Raw genomic sequence first — 22,848 nt, 5'->3', positions numbered from 1 at the left:
TTTTGCTATCAATTGGAGAAAATGAAAACTGTTAGAAAAAAAAAATTGCATTTGCTATCAGGAAAAGTAAGCAGTAGCACCTTAAACAACACTAATCTGTGGGATCAGCTGATATCAGTGAGCTATTTTTCACATGAGAAATGCCCAGAGGAAAAAAAAAAACCAACAAGCATTTTAATGGCAGAGCAGGTAATGTTTTGCCTACCAATCTGTTCAGGATTTCTATGTCTCTTTTAGATATGGCTGAAATCCCATTTGAAGACATTTTCCTAATCTGTTGCACCCATTTGAATTCTGATTATGAAGTTACCCCTCAGAGCCCCTTGGACTAGATAGAGTTTTTGCACCCTTTTAGTTCTGCAACAGAGAGAGAGCTCCCATTTCCATGCAAAAAATATGCAAATGCATTTTAAGGCTACTGACAGAAACCCTGAGGGTTTGGCATCCCTTTCAAGCTGTTTGTCAGATATCAATGAATGGCTTTCTAAAAATTCATTCCCTTAATGTCAGGGAAGCTAACTAGCTTTTCTCCTGATTTGAGCATCAATGGTTTAGTGCCTGGCCCCTCTTTTACAAGGCTCCAGTCAGGGTGATCAAATCCTATTATAACTTTGCTCTATTTTTAACAAAATAGATCTTACATACAACAAAGACGATGTATTAAATTTCCTTCAAAGAATGCTGCCAGAGCTCAGTTATAGACTTTCATCCTGAATATATTACTGTCATGCCTGAGCCCCCCAGACAGCTTACCAACCTGCAGACTGGCTATTTACAATTTTAGCACAAACTGAACACCAAGGGTGTGTAACCACCTTTCTTAGATGCCAGCAAGCTCGTAGCAAGCAAGGAGGCAAATGTACTTATCACTCTGCTTGGCATTAACCATGGAGTTAACACACTTCATTCCTGGGAGCAAATTTCTAAGAAGTGCCATTCTGAGTGCCAAAAGGCATGCCACACCAAGAGAGATAAAGGCAAACAGTAAAAGAGATTTACTTTTAACATTCTCTGTGGTGCAGAATGACAGCCCAAGGCTTATGCACAACCTAATCTCCAGCCTGGGAGAATGCACTGGTCAGAGGAATCACTAAGGAGCACATTTTGTACTGAAGCAATTAAATCCCCTGTGTGGGAGAAGGAACACATAGGAACAAACACACTGAACACTGAGTAAGTGTAGAAATAATTATCATAGCAGGGCAGCAGCCTGGGGCTCCCCTGTTTAAGGGAGATCCATAATCTCAGATCTTAGACCAATTTTTATTTGTTTGACCCAGTTTATTGTCATGGTTTTAAAAGGGGAGAGAGTCCTCCCACTGCAGAAGAGCTTACCACACATGCTAGCACAGGTTCTTGTTATCAGGATGCACAGAGCATCTGCCTGAACTCCCAGTACTTGGAGAAAATTCTCCTTCCTTTGAGATACTGAAGAAAGGAATTGCCTCCTCATGGCATACCTTTTGATAAAATGGAGTGCTCCATTTCAAGATGTCAGTTTTCCCCATGGCATTAAACATGCCTCAGAGTCCCCTCTTAGGCTTGGAAACACAGTTAATTCCACTTACACCCCAGAGCCAGCATGATGGCAGCTACCCAGGCCTGTGCACGTGCAGCACTGGCTCCCAGGGACTTCACCACCTTCTGGCTCAGCTCACAGCATCCTGGATGCCCACAGTGTACAGGCAGAGCTATCCCTACCATCAGTACAGGTAAAATCAAAAGAGTCTCGGTATCCTAGGACATGATTCCACTTTTGCTAAAGCAGATGTTTAAAAGCAGCTAAGATCAAGCACACCCCAAAGTCACCAATTCCTTTTTAATTATGAAAAAGATCCCGGGGTGATCTACATTAAATTCTAGAAATCTCCACTGTAAATGTCTCAGACAGGGTGAGAAGAATCCTGTCCTACCAATGCTCCCAGCAGTGAAAAAGATCCCGGGGTGATCTACATTAAATTCTAGAAATCTCCATTGTAAATGTCTCAGGGTGAGAAGAATCCTGTCCTTCCAATGCTCCCAGCAGCTCCTTTTAGCTTGTCACTGTATGAAACAAGATATTTGAAAGACAATTTACATTAATCTTAAAATAATAATGATGTTTGCACAAACTTCTCTGCTGTACACAACATATGCCAAACTACTCCACTAAGCTCATCCCACAGGTAGTAACATCTCACAACCATTTCATCCTTGACTGGATTAAAAGCCATGCAAGTACTTTTAGAGGCGTAAGCCAGTTTTACTACAGCTTTATAAGCTACAAGCTTTATCAATGATCAAGTATTTGAGCAGATATTTTTTCAAAGCACTTGTATAAACACTTAACAACAGAAACATCACAGGTACCTAAAAAGTTTTACTTGAATTTCAAAGAAGTAAGTTGATACTTGCTAGAGTAATAAAACCAGAACAGGTACAAAGAGTTGCAAGATGTGTATGTAGACTAAATATAGGGGGGAAAAAAGCCCAAAATGCGCAATGTATAGCAAATAAAGTAAAAAGACAATTACAACAGTGCACTTTTTAAGTAGAAAAAATAAGCAACATGTAAGATCTCCCTTCTCTTCCAGCCTGCTCTTTGTATTTGCTAGGATAGCATTTTGCCTGCATGCTTTTGCCAAGCTCATCTAAAAAGGAACCTAAGTTTCCAAATCTGGTAGCACATAAGAAAGCCTACAGATTTTACTGCTTTTTGGTGTTTGCAGGATTTTTACATGCTGTTCATTCAGTAGGCTGCACTAGAGTAGAAATTTTACCCTTCATGAGCCTTGAGGTCTTTCCTGATTTGTGAGTTCCTGTGCTGTCTTTTTTCTTATTATCTCTGTTGCAATTACCAAGGGGGTTCATTAAATACTGTTACATATGGCATTAGTCATCCTATATAACTAATTATAAATAATTGATTCATTAATGAACTTCTTTGAAATAAACAGGCAGCATCTAGCATTTAGAGACACTGTACATGTATTATTCATATGCCTTCATAAATAGCCAGTTACTTGCGTCCGAAACTGCAAAACATATTTGTGTGAAATGCAAAAGATGTTGCACAATGAAATATATTATTCAGTGGTTTTGGTTTTAAAGGATGTGTTTACAGAGTGGAAGTACTATTACTGTTGAAACTCTGACATATGAAGTGTTCCACTGGAAAAAAATTATTCATTTCTATGATGTACCGTATTTATCTCTACTTGGTACAAAATAGCATCTTTCCTACAGTTAGAAATATAATGTATTTTTACAATAGAAAAAAATTCCCATGAGATCTACCTATGACTTCCACAACTGTAAAGAGTGCATGCAAAGTATGAAACTGTACAAAGCAGATAAACAGCTTTGGTCTGCAAGAAACCAGAGGGAGCTGCTACCCTAGTATTCTACACATCACATTCATTTGAAAATAATGTTTGAAACACACTTCAAACGGGCAAGAGGGGCTAGAAGCATTTCAACAGCAATTTTTAAATAAACATGAGTGCCTCTTTTCATCATGCATCAGAATTTGTACTTGACTTCAGTTGAATAACATAAATAGTTTTGCTAAATGGGTATATCAATGTTTACAAAATCACAACAATGAGCAAATATTTGCAGCTGCAAAAATTCAGCATTTGCAGTATTTAAAGGAATCTCCTGTGTGTGATGAATTCAGGAAAACACTAAGTAAAATTGGAGAGACTAAGTATTTTTATTTCTACATAACCTTGAGGCAAAATAGTCTTTTTACACTGCATCTGTGTATTTATCTATAAATAAAATGGTTGTCAAGTGTTACATTTCAGGGACTGTACCATTTTTATCCTTCAGCTTCTGAACATTTCTAGCAGATGGGCAAAGGTCTTGTACTTTGTTCTGTAAAGGTTTACAAATCACAAGCATCCAGAGATTTGTTTCTGTGCTTCCTCCTGGTTGCTATGCAACAGGTCAGCACATCTCTAGCCTATTTATTTTGATGCTGACAGGGTATAAGATATGTAGCCACAACTGCTCAGTTACACATCCCTTACAATCTATTACCATTTAATCTTTTCACTCTTGTTCTTCCATAACGGCCCTACTACAAAATTAACTCAGTTTCATCTGAATCATATGGTCTTCACAAAGTAGCATGTGAGCAGAACTCTACTACTGCCCATTCTTCCAGCAACAGGAGTAGTGCACGCAAAGCAACACCTTCTTGTCATCCCTTTCCCTCCATGCCCCTTTAGTCACGTAAATTTACCATGATCTTTTCAATTCCAACATGATGCCTCAGGTTTTAGCTTTTACGTTTTTTGCATTCTGTGCTGCTTTAGTGTGTAGTTCCGAGCTTCGTGTTAGGGGATGGTAAGCTCTTGTCACAGAGTAGGTAGACAAAACAATTTCTTCTCTAGCTGGGGATAAGGACAAATGATCCAAATCTCAGGCCCAAGAGCATAAACAATGACAGAATGAAGAAAGAACAAGAAGGATGGGACTTATTTCCCTCCATGCCCCTTTAGTCACGTAAATTTACCATGATCTTTTCAATTCCAACATGATGCCTCAGGTTTTAGCTTTTACGTTTTTTGCATTCTGTGCTGCTTTAGTGTGTAGTTCCGAGCTTCGTGTTAGGGGATGGTAAGCTCTTGTCACAGAGTAGGTAGACAAAACAATTACTTCTCTAGCTGGGGATAAGGACAAATGATCCAAATCTCAGGCCCAAGAGCATAAACAATGACAGAATGAAGAAAGAACAAGAAGGATGGGACTTAATAAGCTAAAGCTGTAATTAGACAATTAACTCCAATATGCTAACGGACCAGAACTTATAAAAGTGTGAGACCCCTTGAGGGTCATCCATTTTGTGACCATTTTGGGTTCATCTTGACTGTAGCCCTGGCTGGGCTCTTGTACTGCCCAAGTGGATCTGTTGAGGCCTCCTAATAAATACCTACTTTATTCTTTATCTCCATTTAGGCTCTGTTCTAGGTGAGCCTTCACAAGGCATCAAAGAAACCTAGTGCCATGGAAGAGCCATCAAGGTTGAAGGGAAGAAGCTGCTGGCAACAACTCACTGGAGATGAGTAAGAAACACACAACATTCCAGCAAGGAGCAGAATGAACTCAAGGACTCATACTGACATGACACTCTAGCAAAACTGCTGCACATCTTGCACCAAATATGCTCCCTTCGTATTGAATTCCACAGAACCAACTGCATATATCACCTCAAAGAAAACTGAAATAGATCTTACAAATGTCCTGGATTTTCTCTCAATAAGTGTTAATGAGCACAGGTATAACTGCACACTGGTCTCAGATGTGCTTCTGAGAGATGGTCCTCAATGATGCAGCAGCCGATACTGATTTGTACTTCCCGGGGATCTGACTGAGGAATTGTGCCCCAGCTACAAAGTGCAGATGTTTTTAACAAAGCAACCACTTGCATGCTTGACAACATTTAGATCTTGTAGAATAGAAGATTCCTAAGCATCCTTGGTCACTGCCCTCTCTATCAGCTTCTGTCTCTGTCATCTTTTACTGTGTGGCTGCAATAATACCCAGGATTCCATATGTAGCTCTGTATATGGCTGGGAATGACATAACAAAATTCCAACTTTTGTGACTACGTTCCCCTCACATTAACTGGTCTCTCTCGTTGCACTGTGTTATTTTCTGTGAATTTCCCAGCTTGCTCCAGAGAGGAATTGCAGGATGAACAGACCAAGAGCAGCCCGTTAGACTTAGGGAGAGAGAGGCTGGACATGACCTGGCAATGTGCACTCGCAGCCCAGGAAGCCAAACCAAAGTGGGCTTCACCAAAAGCAGTGTGGCCAGCAGGGCGAGAGAGGGGATTCTACCCCTCTGCTGTGCTCCAGTGAGACCCGACCTGCAGTGCTGCAGCCAGCCCTGGGGCCCAGTAGATTGGCTATTAGGAAGCACATGGACCTGCTGAAGTGAGTCCAGATGAAGCCCCAAGTTGATCAGAGAGATGGAGTGCATCTCCTGTGAGGAAAGGCTGAGAGATTTGGATTTGTTCAGCCTGGAAAAGAGTGGACTTTGGGGTGACCTAATTGTAGTTTTCCAGTACCTGAAAGGAGCCTACAAGAAAGAGACTTCTTATAACAGCTGGAAGTGACAGGACAAGGGGAAAGAGATGCAAACTGAAAAACAGTAGGTTTGGATTGGCTATTAGGAAAAAGCTTTTACTGTGAGGATGGTGAGGCAAGGGAACAGGTTGCCCAGAGAAGCTGTGGATGCACCATGCCTGGAAGTGTTTAAATGACAGGTTGGATGGAGCTCTGAGTGAAAGGTGTCTCTATCCACTGAAGGGGCCCTTGAATTAGAAGATCTCAAAGGCCCCTTTCAACTCCAGACATTCTATGATTCTGTGACCTAGCAGGATAATTTAAAGGTGTTTTCTGACATTAAAAGACACTCAAATGCAAGCTGTAAATTGGTAAGATTTTAGAGATGGATAACGTGAGAGAGGTAACAATCTAAACATCAAGCTGCAGGTCACTTATCTAAAAAAATAAAATATTATATTGTATTTCATGTCCTTGATTTCAATTTCTTTTGTGTGTATGTCTTATACAATGATCAGATGTCAATGACATCTTCTGCTATCATTGATTTGACCACTTCTTCAAAATCTATATAAAATATCTTGTTCATCTAACAGTACCAAAATGCCTCCCAGGGGTAAATTTAATGATTTACTAAAACCTAACTTTGAATTTTACTTCAGGATGTCTGCTAGTCTCTCCTGAAGTGGAACAAAGACTCATTTTCTCTATCCTGAAAATATTTCAGACATTAAAACGTGTACTTTCATTCCATACTGGGGCGTAAAACTGACCCCTCTGACTTTTCCACCCTCCTCCTGAGATAACCCTAGTGGTACATGGCTACAAAGTGCTACTTAAAGCCATTTCCTCAAACATGAAAAATGCATGCTCTAGTGTCTGCTTCTTAACCCAGCTATGACAACTGCCAGAGAGACATCAAAGAACAAGCTATGCTGCTGCCACCACACAGGTTTTGCTGGAAGACTTACCCAGATACCATTTCTTTCTTATAACAAAATATGCTTTGCTTTGCTGCTGATGTCTGGAAGGATGTAACTAGGTTAAAAATATTACATATTGATTTCAGCTCTGAAGTCAAGACAGCTAAGGATTTAGAAAGCAGGGAAGAGCCCTGGCTGTAAGAAATATACAGAAAGTTCTCAAAAAGTAGAATAAACAATACTACCATTGTCTTTGTACTTTCCAGGGCTTATCTGGCGGTACGAACAAAGCAAGATGAATGCTCAGAGCCTGCCTTAGCCAAATATCCCTGCTGACTGACAGAAGAGAAAAAAGGTATGTCCAGGTAACAAGGCAAGATGATAAATGCAGACGCCTAATAGCAAAATGTAAAGGATGTATTCAAAGAATTTGAATATGAGAGAGGATTAAGAATCAAGAAATCTATGCCTTCCATTTACCTTTTCTGTGGTTAAAGTGTTCCACCCAAATAGGAAAAACATGTTTTGGGGGCTGTTTGTTTGTTTGTGGTTTGTTTGGGTGGGGGGAGGTTTGGACATTTTTGTCTTGAGAAGACTGAAACTCACATTCCTAGGGTGGCTGTTGGCTAATGAGTGAGAAGGACTGGAGGAATGGAGATTGCATTCTTAATCATCAAAGCTATTTTCTATTAATTTCTTTTCTGCAAAGATTCATTGGACCAGAAGAAGCAGATGCGAGACAGTGAACATTAATCCCTAACAGAGGCCTCTGGGTTCCAGTCTTTGTTTCAGGGTTAGTTTATATTATACACAGTGACTGTTTAGTTTACAATACAATGCTGTATTTAGTATCTGGAGCCAAAGACTCCTTCCCGAGCATTTGAAGCTAGGTGATGAAGAGTCCTTTCTATTTCTCCCACATGCTCTGCTGCACTCAAAGAAACTTTAATACTTTAGACTTATGTGAAGCAGTTTCAGCGGGAAAGACTGGAAAAGTACTTACTGCAGAAGACATATAGGTTGCTGGTCAGAGCACAGATGAAGGCAAATTATCTCTTTAAGCAAAAGTAAAAATTACCTGAGACTCCTTTACTTTAGGTGAGTCCCATTAAAACCAGGAGCAGATCCTGTCAGCTGCAGCTCGGCATGGAGGGCACAGTCTGGCAGATGGGCTTGAGCAACGAGAAATGAACTAGATAGAGCAGCCTCAGAGAGATAGAGTGGACACACTGGCTGTTGAGTCTGGGGGCTCCGGGGTATGAACACATCAGAAAAGGGCAAAAAAGTCAAAAAAGTGAGTTTTTAAACTTCCTATGCTTCAGGAGCCAGGTGAGAGCCAAGCTGATTTTTGAGGACAGCAATTTTAATTTCTGTTTCCATACCATTTTGTCAGTTTAGATGCAGCTGAGCTTCCTAGTCACCATAAGAACTTCCAGTTTGGGGAATTCCAAGTAGGCATCCCAGGTTTTAGATGTGGACATGCTCTGCACTTTAAGCACAGCCTCCGACAAACGCAATGCTGGCTGCACATGAGCTCTCCTCTCCCACACACACACATACCTCTCAAATGCCCTGGCTTCCACTGAGAAGAAGCTTTGCAAAATGGGCTGACTGAGAGCAAAAGCAAACAAGTCCCTGTCCTAAACTGTGGGGCAATCACATCCCTGGAGCACACTGCAGGACACATCCAGAAGCAAGACTTAGTGCATGGCCTGTTACACCAAGACCTCAGCTCCAGAATTTGAGACCAAGACATGAGTTAGACACCAACAGTTCTCTTCAAATGGGGAAGGCAGTATAGACAGTTTTGGAAACTATATCAACATTTACTAGTGGCTGTCAAAATACTGGACCACTGAAGGTCCACAAGGTAACTAGAGATGATCCATATCTGGTTTTCAGCCACATCAAACTGTTAAAATGTTAAACTACAGATCATTGCAGTATCAGAAAAGAGAACCAAAGAGAACCAAGGAGTACTTGGGTAAAGTTAAAGTTAAGTTAAAAGTTAAAAGTTAAAGTTAAGTTAAAGTTTAGTTAAAGTTAATCCTTTAGCAAAAGTGGACGTTACATGATATGAGAAAGCACAGCAGTCTTATTGACAAAGATATATACAGACATACAAAATAACACAAAAAATGGGAGGTAACCAACTTTAATTACACTTACTCCTAACTTATCACTTGATTTAGTGAGATCAGAAACTTTCTTGGGAAAAAATTAAACTTAATTAAACTTTACTGAATGAACACTGAGGAGACATGATCTCCATTTAAAGACTTCAAGATCCACACGGGTATTAACTAATATTACTGCTACATTTTAATATAATTTTGTTCAAAAAGACTGATATGTTTGTCAGTGTGGAAGTCTAGAGTTTTTTATTTCCCTGTCCCTACAGTCACTGATAAGTAAACAATAAAACCCAGTATGTATATTTATATACATTTTTATGTATATAAAGACTTTATATACATATTTATGTATATAAAGGCTGCTGTAAAAGGTGTGGACAGCACCAGTAGTAAGGCTGAAACACAGAATTTTTTCCATCTTTTAGCCCCTACCAAAGAGTATAACTTACTGTCATCTTTTGAGTTCTATGCTTTAAGCATATGGGAAAAATCTTAAGGCTCTATAATTTATAAGTATCAGACAAAGTACTGAATTTGCACAAGGTGTTTTTAAAATATTTTCAGAGGCCCTTAAAGGCTGAGAAACTAGGCTTTCCTGCATTTTCTTGCTATTCAGCTTTCTGTGAAAAAGAAAATATTGTGAGAAATAAAGGGACAGTTTTCCCACGGGCTCTTTCAGTACAAAGAGAGAATGGCAGCACTGTTTTTTTTATTTTGTCTCCAGTACAATACCCTCCTATCCCATCAGCACAATTTTTCTTGTATTATTATTACTGCTGTGGAGATAGTGAAAGGCAAGAATACAACATTCACAGGCTTTGCCAAGTGCAGCAGATTATGTACATGAATAGCTAACTGCACACTAGGGGGTATGATTTAGGTCAAATTTCTTGTTTCATTCCAAAAGGTTATAGATTTTTTAAGTCATTCATTGTTTAATGCACAACACAGTTTACAGTCATAAGCACATATAACCTGAACTATCTTTTCTCTGGTTTTTGCAGAAGTAGTTTGTGTTCCTAGGCAAAGAAGACGGGCAGAAGTTGATAGTCTGTAACAAAGTGCCACAAGCGTGTGACAAAGCTCTATGAGCAGTTTGAGCTAAAAAGGACAAAGAATTAATTCATTTAGGGGCAATCTAAGATCAGAAATACATCAGAATTATGATACAAACCACCTTCTGGTTCAGCAATTGCTTAAAATGTAACTAGAAACAAAATGATGAAAGAAACAACATCATATGACTGAATAGTAAGATTACTGAAAGCGGCAAATCTTTTATATTACTAAAAGAGAAGATAAACATGTATTATGAAATAAGTCACACAAGTTTAGATAGTCCCCCAACTTTGTGCTGTGAGAATCTGAGAAGAAATTCTTTAAAAAGCTTGGTGTCAGTGGAATACTCTTTAAACCCGGACAGACAGGTTCAAATATAAGAAAACATTAGAAACAGTCTGGGTTAGTTTGTTGTTTTGTTATTTTTTGTTTGGTTGGGGTTTTTTTCCGGTAACCTGGCTTTATTACATATTTTAATTTCTAGAAATATGTAATAGCAATCATTTGAAATGTCTTTGCCCCAATTACCAAGTGACCTGGTAACCACTCTGATCCTAGCAGTGGTGGCCTAATGTGCAAAACACGAAACAAGGGCATGCCTTGAATAGTAAGGATTTAATACGACTCTCTATGCCCTTTAAAAGCTAAGATCTGTTTTAATGGGTAAAAAACGGAAGGGGTGAATAGTTTAAGGCAAGAGAAATCCATATTTTCCCAGCATGTGGTCTAAGACCTGCAATGATTAACTTTCAGTACTCACACAGCATAGTTTCAGTACTAACATAGCATAGCTTTTTCTCTCAAATTCAGCCTGAAAATATTAGAATCAAGGAAGGCTTGATATAAAGCAATATAAATAGATAAGAAATAGATCCTCTATTATACTTATTTATATTTAATCATACTAGGCAGTTTTGTGTCTTTGCCTTACTATAACTCCCCATTGTTTGAACACAAAACACACTGCATCTTTCTGCTGGGCTGAAGTGAAAAATTAATAACTGAGGAGCAGGATTTGGAATTATTTGTACCACATCACAGCTGGAGGGAGAAAAGACCAAGGAACTAATATAATGTCTATGCTAGGGAGAGAAAACAAAGGGGAGGGGAAGGAAAGGCCAGCAAGAAGGGAATGTGATGTTAAGACAAGTACTGAGTAAAAGAGAAAAGGGTAAGAGTCAAAGAATGATAGCAAGAGGGAAAAGAAATGTGAAGAAAAGATATCACTTAACAAACAAAAAGGTCCTTAAAAGATCCCTTCTGTAATGGTTTTTTGCTGGGTGGCAATAAATGAGCCTTCTCCTTTCACCAAATTATTGATTAATTATTCTAGGGCCAAGCAGGGACAGTCAGCCAGCATCTGGGGAACACACAGGGTAGAACTGCTCTGCTCCAGAAGGACTCCCAGGAGGTCTGTTCCTCAGGTTGATGTAACTTGTCTCTCCAGATCAGCTGATTCACACGCATGAGAGCAGTGTTAAATATAAAACATGTACTTTTACTGTAAGATTAAGATCCAAGAATCACAAGAGACATCTAAGTAGCTGTTATTCATCAGGTAACACAGATATCTGCACACAGGTCAATGCAGCAGTTAGACAGGGACTCATAAAAACTCTGTTAAGTCAATGCAATGCTCTCATTTCCTTCAATAGTGTTTGGAGAAGCATCATGGCTTTCAACACTGAGGGCAGCTGACTTCTGCCATCACTCTATAAGCTCGGTTCACCACCAGAGAAGTCAGAGAGAAACTCCCATTACTGTCAGCAGTGATAGGGCTGAGCCCTCTCTCCTTAAACTTGAGCAAGGAGTTAGAGTGTGCTGCCCACACAAGGCTTCAAGAAACCATCACTCCTGCTCCATGCCTTCTCCATGCTGCACTGCACTCCCAGATACCCATCAGCATGCTTTTGCCTCAAAAGGTGCAACAAAAAGTGCTGAAAATGCCCAGTAAAAAAAGAAGGGGTACAGTTTTAAGCTCAGGAGGAGTTAGTACATCACCTGTCACAAATTATCAGAGGTGTCTTGTATCTCTAAGATCTAGTGGCTCACACATTAGTCTGCTTCACAGCTTCCTGCAGCTCCTGCCATCTGCCTGGAAGTAGCCATTTTCCCAGAAAAGTTGGCAAGATGATGCCACGTAAAATGAACAGTATTGGGGGAGCAAGCTCATGCATACTGTCTTATTTTGAGGCTTGCAGATGGCCAAGTGAACAACAGCTCCCAATGTCATCTCTAACTCAAAAGAGCTAACACACTTTTAGATGGATTATTAGCAAGTAGCAAAGGGACATATTGCATCAATCTGAGGTTTAGACTGAGTCAGGATCTCTTTGTTAGGCAGTACCATTCCTGCATTACCAGTTTACAAACAGCTGAGGGAAAGACCATTCAAGCCCTCATCTGATATGCAAGCCCCCATATGGACATGTAAATGTGTACTCACCTGTAAACTTGTGTTACCCTGACAAACGGAAATAAAGCTGCACTGGCAAAAGCACAATTTTACTAACACAAGTTGCATCTTTACTAAGGGCATTTTGCCATCATATCCCATCAGTATTTTCGCTGGAAAATGTCCCTTTTAAACACAGATTACATCTAGAGTCATTATGGTTTGTTTCATTTAAGGTTTTTAAAATAAAATCAGTAACTATCAGATGAGTATTGCACTGAGAGGTCATTAGGTCTGACTATGGCTGCAGAAAGCCTCAGACTTTATCTCTGCAGATATTAATTACACTGTGCACCTCAGTGAGGATTTCAGCGTTACTTCTCTCCAACTTCTCTAAAAATTCAAGCCCAGGGGAACGACAAGGAGGAGGGTCATGCTGTTAACATCCCACCATCAACTCCAAGCAGCAGTTCATTTTGGCACTAGGCATTGGTAACTCTGAAAGATTCCTAATTGCTACTTCTGCTGCTCGTCAGACCAAGCCAAAGAAGCTCAACAGGGCACCTGAGGCATAGCCCTGGTTAATAAGCCTGAGGAGTCCTAGAGAGTGACCAGAAATATGTTTAAAATATCTGTGAGAAGCTAAGTTTGAGGAGCTGAAAGATACCACATGATTAACTGATACACCAACAGGAGTAAATAAAGCTTTCAAAAACAACACTGCCTTTCTATAGCCTTATATTTTTTTCTATTTCAATCCCTTATCTTGTTCCCTTCCAGCCCATTTCACATCATTGTTCAATATCCTGCAATGGTGGTGCCTCTAACACAGCCTGTCAGACAGAGCAACCAGCTCTGTCTAGTATTCCCTCTCTCTCTTCTTGCATGCTGGAAAACAGAGGGCAGCATGGAATGCTTTTTGAAACCTGTCTTACAAAAGAAAAGAAGACCAAGGGACTGAATCTGTTAATTTATTTGAAAATAAGGCAGGTAAGTTCTTGTTGCATGGTTTAGAGTACCTACACTGAAGACAGCTGCTAAAGCAAGGCTTTTATCTATGGGAGGCATAACAGGAACCAGAAACCTGAAGCTGGAAAAATACACTGAAAAACAAACACATTTCAATAATGAAAAAAAAATAGCCACTGAAAGGCATCACAAAGGAGGGCAGCTCACTGCCCTTCCTTCTATAGAAAGAGCTGGAAGGTCAGGTTCTTAATATAAGATCTGCTGGGTACAAAATAATATTTCTCTGACTATTCTTTGAGAAGCCAGATTTCCAAACTTCCAGTAATTACTGCATGTCTAAGGTGTGGTTTATTGCTGCTCCTTTAAAGATTCCTCTCCTAAACTCTGCATAAGGCAGCACTACAGTTAGTGAATTTTTATGGTAGATTAATTAGAGGCAGAGGTGCTTAGAGCTGAGAGAAATCTAGCCAACCTAACTCTAAACCATCTTTTGGATCTCCACATACCTGGCCCTCAGAAGTCCTGCTTAACAAGGAGGACGATGGTAAGTCTCAATCTTCAAAACAGTCTGTTCACAGAGAAGGTACAGAAGGGACAACACATTTTGTATTTTAACGAACTATAAATGGATGATTTTGGGAAAAGAAAACAAAGCAGAGGATGTACTGGTGTCACAGTGAGCACTCCCATGGGGAGAAGACCCAGATGCAGCCCCAAAGTTTGTATTGAAGAAACCCATTCTTGCAGAAAAATGCTGCAGAGAAGTTATAAAAGGAATTTTATCTGCCTTCACCAAATATGGAGAATGTTGCTAGAGATGCCATCTCAAATGAAAATAAAAAACAAAACAAAAAAAAAAGCTTAAAGGAATCAGAATAACAAATGTAACTTTTCCCCATTAACTTGGCAAGAACAAATGAGGCACTTCAACAAAGCACATTGGTAGTAACAGAAATTAAATTCCCTGACTGCTCTGATAACACCATCTATCAGGAGACATGCAGTCCTGGGACCTGGAGTTTGCATTCTGAAACAGGTTTTGCAGTCCTGTGTTTCATGATATTTAGTGCAGTTTCCAATGTCTTTTAAAGTCCTCAAGCAGAAGCGAAGCACTGACAAAACATTGTATGTCAGGATAAATTTCCAGGTGCAATTGCCAAAGTCACATGCCAACTTCATGTCAGGTGCTTCCATCTCATGCCCTCTATATTAGCAGGCTAGATTGCTTGATCTGCCAAGAATACTTATGTTATATGCATTTATAGCTCAAATCTGTACTTTCTGTCAATGGCAATATTGACAGAAAAACAAACTTTGTTTCAGACCATAAAACAGGGGTTTCGTCTAGGAAAACTGGGGCCTTATGTTGTCTGCTGACCATGGGGGATTCCCAGGATGATGTAACTGCAATTACATCCTTTTGAAAATCTATTTCACTGCACTACCGGTGAAAAAAGGCCGCTGGTTGACTCCTTCCTTTTCTCACCCTTTTAGGGAATGACCTTAAGGGGGAAAGATTCATTTACAGTCTGCTGTCGTCCTGGACTTGAGCAAACCCGCTACCGCTCACACTGTGTGAAGAATTACAGATGAAAAACTTTTACCACCCCCTTTTGCTTTAAGCCGTTCGGCGCTCAGGCACCAGCGGGAGCCTGCGGCCGCCACTTGCAACCGGGGCCGAGAGGAGCCCCAGGGACCGGAGCAGGTGCCGAGGCCGGCGAGGCTCGCTCACCGCAGCCCTTCCGCCGACGAGCGGCCAGGCTGCCCGAGCCCACCCGCGGCGAGGGCCGGCCGCTCCCGCTGGCAGCCGGGGATGCCCGCTCGCCCAGCCGGGGATGCCCGCTCGCCCAGCCGGGGATGCCCGCTCGCCCAGCCGGGATGCTCCCTCGCCCGGCCAGGGATGCCCGCTCGCCCGGCAGGGCCGCCTTCCCGGGGAGCGCCTCCGGCGGCCGCACCAGGCTCCGCGGCCGCTGCGCATCCCGCGGAGCGACTCCCGCCCCGCTCCTCCGCCGCCAGCGCCGGGCCCAAGGGCAGCCGCCACTCGCCCCCCCGGTCCGGCCCCGCCGCGTCCCGGCCCCGCCGCCCCGCGGACGCCTCACCTCCGCCGGCGCCCGGGGGATGCGGAGCAGCTCCCGGCGCCTTGCAGCCCTCACCGAACCGGGGGAGCAGAGGGATGCCCCGCTGACTGAAGGGTTGCTGCCAGTAGCTGCACCCTGCCGTGCCGTGCCGAGCCGAGTCGTGCAGACCGCCGCTGCGGCAGGACCGCCGCCGCCGGCTGAATATGCTGTCTCACGGTGGACAGGCTCCTCCCGAGAGCTGCTGCTGCCGCTTTCCTCCTCCCGCCTCCTCCTCCTCCTCCTCCGCCCGCGCGGCCCCGGTACAGACACCCCTGCCGCCGCCCGTGGGACCGGGGCGGGGCCGCGGGGGCGAGGGGCAGGTGCCGGCGGAGGGGCCGGCTCAGTGTCCCCGCCCGGCCCCCAGCAACTCCGGCCTGAGGAGCGCTCGCTCGGCTCCGCGATATTCCCCTCGCTGTCACCCCCACAGCGGCGCAGGCTTCGCCCCGGGAGCAGCCGAGCTGTAGATGCGCGGCCGCCTGGCTGTCAGCACAACACCGGCTTCACCGTCAGCCCCACGACAGCCCAGGCAGCATCCACCGCCACCTCCACAGCATCCTGACACCATCGCACGGCAGCAGCCGTCAGCCCCACGACAGCCGAAGTAGCATCCCCATCAGCATCCTTACGGCAGCAGCTGGCAGCCCCACAAAGGCTTAGCCATCACCCTCTAAGCTGCCTAGGATAGTCCCCCAGGCCGGCCTCAGCATCACCCCCACAGCAGCCTGGTCAACTGTCACGGCATCAGGCTCCTGCTTAGTCCTTTCTGGAAGAACAGGGAGAGCTCCAGAAACAGATGCTTTCATGGTTAAATAAGGACAAGACTGCCCAAAGGCAGAGGTTTTGTTTTGCCCCTGTTTCCTCATACCATTCGTAGGTACAGGTACCAACCAGACAGGAGGGCCAGAACTCTAGCATTGCCCCTGCTTCTCTCCACACACTGACATATCCAACTCCTGGTGGAGAAGTGCCAAGCAGAGCTTTTTTGGATAGTCCATGTTCCTGCAAATAGCACCCACCTCCAGTGTAGATAACTCAGCTTCCCGTTCCCTTATTGCACACAGGTATGCTGCTGCACACATGAGGAAAACATGTACATTTTGGTACCATGGTTTGTTCTTTAAAACCTGGTATCCTGACCATACTGTTGTCCATCCCTCTGGTCCAACAGGTACCCTCCAGGACCCTGTCCCTGGAGCCTCATCTCTAGTTTTCTTTTGGTGGGAAACACTAATTGCAGCCACTGTCATTTGAGGTCCTGGGCCTGTCCTGGGAAGAGTGAGGTATACCCAGCCCAATGAAAAGCCATAAAGGATTCACATCACCTCCAGCTCCTGCCAGACCTAGACAGACTGCGCCTGCCCAGAAGACGAAGAATCCTGAAGAGAAGCAAAAGCTTCCATTGCTGGTGAGGATAGAGTAATGAAATAATAGTTTCTCTATTTAACTGGAGTTGAATCAGAAAAGATTCATCTTTTGCTCTTGTGTGAAGTCCCTAAAGAGAAACATCTGCAGGTTGTAGCATGTGGGAAAAAACCCTGTAGTTTTAAATGCACAATTTGAAAAGTTTTGAGTTTGGTGAATTTGGTTTGCAACTCTTTAATAAAACAAGGCCCTTTCAATATCAGACACCCAAAACTGAACTTCAGAAACTGATTTTTGCTTATGAAAGTGTTGGAGTGTTGGCCTTAGCTTTAACATAAATGCCACAGAGTTTGTTTAGGTTCCTTTAAATTGCATGTCACTTGCAAATTCCCTGCAAACTCAGCAGATTGCTTTAAATTATTCCTGACCTAAGAGGGCCTTGAAGTCATTTAATATTCCTGAATTGACAGATGAGACTGGTTCTCCATGGGGCCTGATGAGATCCTGCTATTGTTAACATGCTGTCCTATCCATATAACCATGATGCCATTGTATCACACACATATCATGACATCACATCTATGATACCAGGCATACTAATATATGTCTTAAATGGATATCCAGAGCTTGTTAAGCCCTAGAATTTTTGTTACAGAGTAATGGTATTTTGTGTTCTAGTAATAACTATGTGAGATGTTTCTTAAAAAAATCCTGTAAACCCCAGTTCAATGGGACACAATTTTGATATCTATTATATTCACATTTTCCAGAAGTGATTCCAGAAGTGATTGAAAGTATAAAAAATAAAGGATGGAAATATATGTGTCAAGGAAAAAAATGTTTAAAAATCCTCATCAAACATAACAACCGATTTAGTAAAATTATTATTTAAAAATGGGGAATTGTGTACAGAGGAGTTCAGAAATACTTCAGTGGTCAGGGTAGTATATTAACAAACCCACAAATTTCTCCTCAGAATAAACTGTTGTAATGAAATTTGGAGAGAAGCAATCCTAGGTAGTACAGGCTAGGTGTTCCTACAAGTAACAACCTCCAGGAACTCAAGAAAAATTTATGAGCACCCCAGTTAAGGAGCTCTCTGAAGGAATAACAAATTTCCCTAGAAGTGATGCTCTGTCCTCTTTGTCCTCAATCTCACCTTTGTCTTCTCTAATCTTCCACCGCAAAAGGTCTCACAATTTTTGTGGATTTCTTGGTCTAGACATGCAAATTCTGTTGTCACTGATTTTACAAGGCAGGGATAAAATCTTCATGCACCAAGAAGATATGATTATATTTCCTTTTCAAAACAAAATAGTTATGATCAATAATGTATTTGTAACTCCTTTTAATGAAAAATATCCAGTTATTTCAGTATGACCCACTAATTCTACATTTTCTCCTTAAACACAAATCCATAATATCATCCAACTCAATATATTCTGCTAGTAGCATTTTCTGATTACATATTCTTAGTCATCAGGTGAAAGTGCAGTAGCACAGAGTTAATATTCTTTTCAAAACTCGTGTATACTCATTCTGTGATTTCAGGAGGTGGTTATCGTAGCCCCAGATTGCTTTATGAGAACAACAGAGGGCAAACTGGTCAGCAATTACAGACGTCTGACAAGCTGCCTTCCCTGCAGCAGAGGTCAGTTGTACATGGACACACAGCCACCATGCTGTCATCTGGAGAGAAATCAAAGATTAAGGGAAAGTTTGAGGTCCATTACAGATTATGGATTGTGTAGAAAATGGCTATTAAAATGACAAAAATTTATTGTTTGCCTGTCTCCCCTCTTGTAGCTTACACACAGGTAAAATGTGTGTAAGCTAGAAGAGGGATTCTATGCACATTAATAAATGCAATGTGTGGTTAATTGCTAGATTGGAAACATTCAAGGAAAAACAATTTGACATGTTTTCTTTTTAAAGTTACTTTATATAGAGTTGTTCACATTTAAGTTATTAATGAAGATGGGTATAAGTTGCTCTGGCAAACTAATAACTGTTTATGATGCAGCATAAGACAAATAATTAGTAATAATTACTAGTGCATTGCATTTCCCTGCCTTAGGCACCAGCAACTCCTACATCACAGCGGGCATTAATAAATGAGCAAACCCTCTAGGAAATTTGTGCCACTTGAAGGTTAAAAATTAATTGCAAAGCAGACATTTCTAAGGCTTAGTGGAAATGGCAGCACATTTTAGACACTTTGCATGATAGGCATAACCTAGGCTTGGCAAATAACAGAGGATGTTACAAAATGCCTTGCAGCTTTTCAAAAGTAATGATTTAAACAAAGGATCAAAAGGCAGAATGAAAGCAAGTTTTAGAAAAAGTGAGGAATATCACTTCTGAAGTGAGGTTTACTGCTGCAGCAGTAAAATCACTATTGGGCACTATTCCACATGGCTTCAGAAATCTTTCCTTCACAAGGGAACTAGTTAGTTACTCATGTAAGAAATGTATGGGTGGTTGCTCAGTTAAAAAGGAAAAGAGTTAATGGGAAAGTATTGGAGAGCTTTTTTTACTGTTTGCTGAAATCAGTTAGATCTCCAAGCAGATCACTGAGCTGAAATCTCCGCAAGTCTGAATATCCACAATACATTCAAGACTAAAAAGGAAGATTTTAAATCTATCTGGTACACAGCCACTAATTCTCTGTCAATTGATTTCCTATTGGTAGATTGCCAGTTCCAAGATCTTTGCCGAAACACATGTACAAAGCCAAAAAACTCCCACATATCTTAAAAAGGTTAAATTCTTTTTCAGAAAAAACATCAGTAATAAGAGATGATGTATACAAGTAGAAGGTAAAGGGAGATCTGTGGCACATGGGTGAGCTCCATGCTGTTCTGGATTTGGGTTACTCTCCAAACATGTTGCAACTGTGTGCTCCTAGAAACAATTATTTTAGTGACAGGCTCTTTTCTAAGCCTCTTTTCTTGCTTTGTTCCTCATTTTCCTACAACATTTCACCAAAAAGTTGTTGTCCTAAAATTCAACAGTTCTGTACATCTGAAACAGGAATCATGAACTTCCCTTTACATCTGGGACTCTGCCTGTTAAAACACATAATTCCCCAATCTTCTGATTTTGCACTTGTAACCAAGGTACAGAAATGGCCTGCCAGAAAGAAATGCTCCAGAAATTTTGTTACTGTCTTTGTAAATAGCAGGTGCTTGCCATGTAATGCAACCAATTCCTTTTATTTGAAAAGAGTCAGTATACTGGGAGGGGCTTGGAAGCATGTCAGCAATGCAGCTAACCTGGGAAGGAAGTGGAACGTTCTGGGAGACACTTCCTGGCAATGGTCATGCAGACTCAGCAGCATGGAGAGGACTTCAGGCTTGGAGGGTTTTACTGTGCTTTGCTACTCTGCTCATGTTCTGAATTACTGAGGAAGCTGAGGAGCTCCACAGTCTGAGTGGCAGTGCCTGGAAGTGAAATAGGCTTCAGGCAGGACGGGACAGTTTAGAGAACACAGATTCTGAAATGCTCTCTTAAAAACCAAACTACACAGTTGTCTCCACTCGCTTCTGTTTTGAGTTCCTGAGAACACAATAGTTTTGTTGAAGGGAACAAAAGAAATGTCTGAGTTTACAGAATTAGCAGCAGCACCCAGCTATCTTTACAATTATTGTGCTCTTTTTATAAAAGGTTGTCTCATTTCCCCATACCACCTTTGGTTGGAAGTCCACACCTTTATGTTTGATTTAAAACAACAACAATTTGCATTTTTGCAAATGCCAAAGCATGCTACTCCTTCATAGGATTCCTGAGACCTCCCAAATATTAAATTGATACTTAGCTTTACCCAGATTAAAATCAGTGGTACATACAAGGTGATGCATGAATTTCATACATCATGAAAATGTATTAAAGTGTATGAAAGCAGATAAGTGCTATTTTTGACAACAAATTGAACCTTATGGCAAATTATTCATACGATTGAAAGTAGAAGTGCATTATGTAGAGAAGATTCTAAAGGGAAGTATTCATCTAAAATGTCTCTTTGAAATGTCCCTTATTTTTCATACTTTGTCCTGCCCAAGACAGTCATCTTTGCTTGCCTTTTCATTATGCCTTAACCATGAACTGGATGGAATAATTGGTGTGAATTAATAGAAAATTCTGGTTTTAATGCCCCATCTACAGACACAACAGCAGGTTGTTGTAAGATCAGTAATGATCTGGATCTTTGTGGAAGTGGCTATCAATGTTCAGTGCACAATGAAAGTTTTCAAGCAGTGTTCTAGCTCTGAGTTTATGCTGCAGTGTTAGAAAACCACTCATCTGGGGCCTGAGGCATCCAGCCCTGGCCATGGCTTCCATTTTTTAACCATGCTCTTCGCATACATACTCACTGCTTATTGACAAATATATCTGTAATTTTTCTTTTCTCTCACCCTCATTTTTCCTGACTTAAAGTCTCCAGATGAGGATAAGCAGCTATGCTTGCCTGGAGGCCTGGATGACACTCACAGAGGGAAGATGAAAGCAGCAGCAGAGAAATATAACAGTTTAATCTTCTTAAAAGGGGATAGCTGATAAAGCAGTTCTGGGGTGGGCTTGTTCCACTGCTTCAAAGTGCTGTTTGGTTAAGGAAATTTATTATTGCACTGTGTGAGCATGATTATTTCAGCATTGCTTCTGATCCCAAATAGCTGCCATTGCCTAGCGTTGTGGATGGGTTTGTATTTTTCTCATTGAAATCGAAAAATAAATACTAGAGGAGTTGGACAAATTTCTACTGAATGCTATGAGCTTTCAGACACAGAAACCATCATACCACAGAAGCCTAAGGGAAAAGATATGGCAGCACAGATTGTTCCACCAAGACAAGGCAAATTAAAATTCAGCAGACAAGTGGTCTTCATACCCAGGCTTTTAGAAAATAAAATCAATTATACATTTCAGTCTAGAGGAAGGAGTCTGCTTCCACACAGACAAAATGAATAATAGGACTGCTTAGCATGACATGAACAGGGCTATCTGTCCTCACTCCACAGTGGAACAGAGTGCTGTATGTGTGAAATATAGCAGGTAAGGTATGCAGATAAGATGTTTTGGAATCTCTCAGCTCACAGGACACTGAGATTATGACTTGTAACTTAAAGTAGGCAAGCATCCACTGTCACTTTAGACATTGTGGTGAATGGCAACAATTCACCTTGACTTCCCCACAATTTTTAATACACCCATGTCCTGAATGGGATGTCTGTGCTTGGTAGGCAGTACAATTCCAGCATTTTGCTTTGAGGGATGCTTATGTCACTCTCATGTACATAGAGATAACACATCCCCACTAAGCTTTGTTATGTAGACATTTCATGCCCTGTGCCATTCTCAAGGACTGCCTGCCTGCTCTCTCCAGGTGTTACAGAATTATGTCTGCACCAAAAGGCATCTCTAGAATGAAGTGCTGGGGATAAGACTGAATTTTATCCACTGAGAATAAAATCTCCTGCCCCACTCTTCTTAACTTGGATGTTAGTGAAGACTACAGAAGAGATGGAGACAGAAGGCTTAGTTAGGTGATGGTACACTAGATGGTTATAAAGTCAGTGACAATTTGAGTGAATAGGCATTAGGGAGAGTTAGGGTCTGGAATAAACTTCAGCTCTGGACAGGGTCAGAACAAGAAGCTCTGCAAGATACAGGCAAGGGTCCAAAAGCTATAGGCCTGAAGAACTGGGAGGGTCTGAAAGTGATGGTGGCACCTGCCTTGTTTACTCGGATTGTAGTAGAGGAACTCACCCCTAAGCCTTTTGAGGAGGAAAGGTCTGGCAGCTGCTGCAGAGGCTGAGGTGACAGTAGCTCCAG

The 22,848-nt window shown here is 41.7% G+C and overlaps 1 protein-coding gene across 10 annotated transcripts in view; it reads right to left on the bottom strand.

Moving 5' to 3' along the window:
- The window catches only part of DYNC1I1 (dynein cytoplasmic 1 intermediate chain 1), a 211,901-nt gene that overhangs the window by 169,412 nt on the left and 19,641 nt on the right, over positions 1–22,848 (bottom strand). For 6 of the 10 annotated variants that reach the window (XM_041466637.1, XM_041466645.1, XM_041466644.1 and 3 more), the window contains exon 1: positions 15,637–15,894. The exons of the other annotated variants lie outside the window; for them this stretch is intronic. The gene's annotated coding sequence lies outside the window, so the exon portion shown is untranslated. Of the gene's footprint in view, positions 1–15,636; positions 15,895–22,848 lie in introns of those variants that run through there. 10 annotated transcript variants of the gene reach the window in all.

Source organism: Pyrgilauda ruficollis, unplaced genomic scaffold (assembly GCF_017590135.1).
Source record: "Pyrgilauda ruficollis isolate IOZ18807 unplaced genomic scaffold, ASM1759013v1 scaffold2, whole genome shotgun sequence".
NCBI lineage: Eukaryota > Metazoa > Chordata > Aves > Passeriformes > Passeridae > Pyrgilauda > Pyrgilauda ruficollis.
Note: the sequence above shows the minus strand (reverse complement) of the source record. Positions and strands in the feature narration are given on the sequence as shown.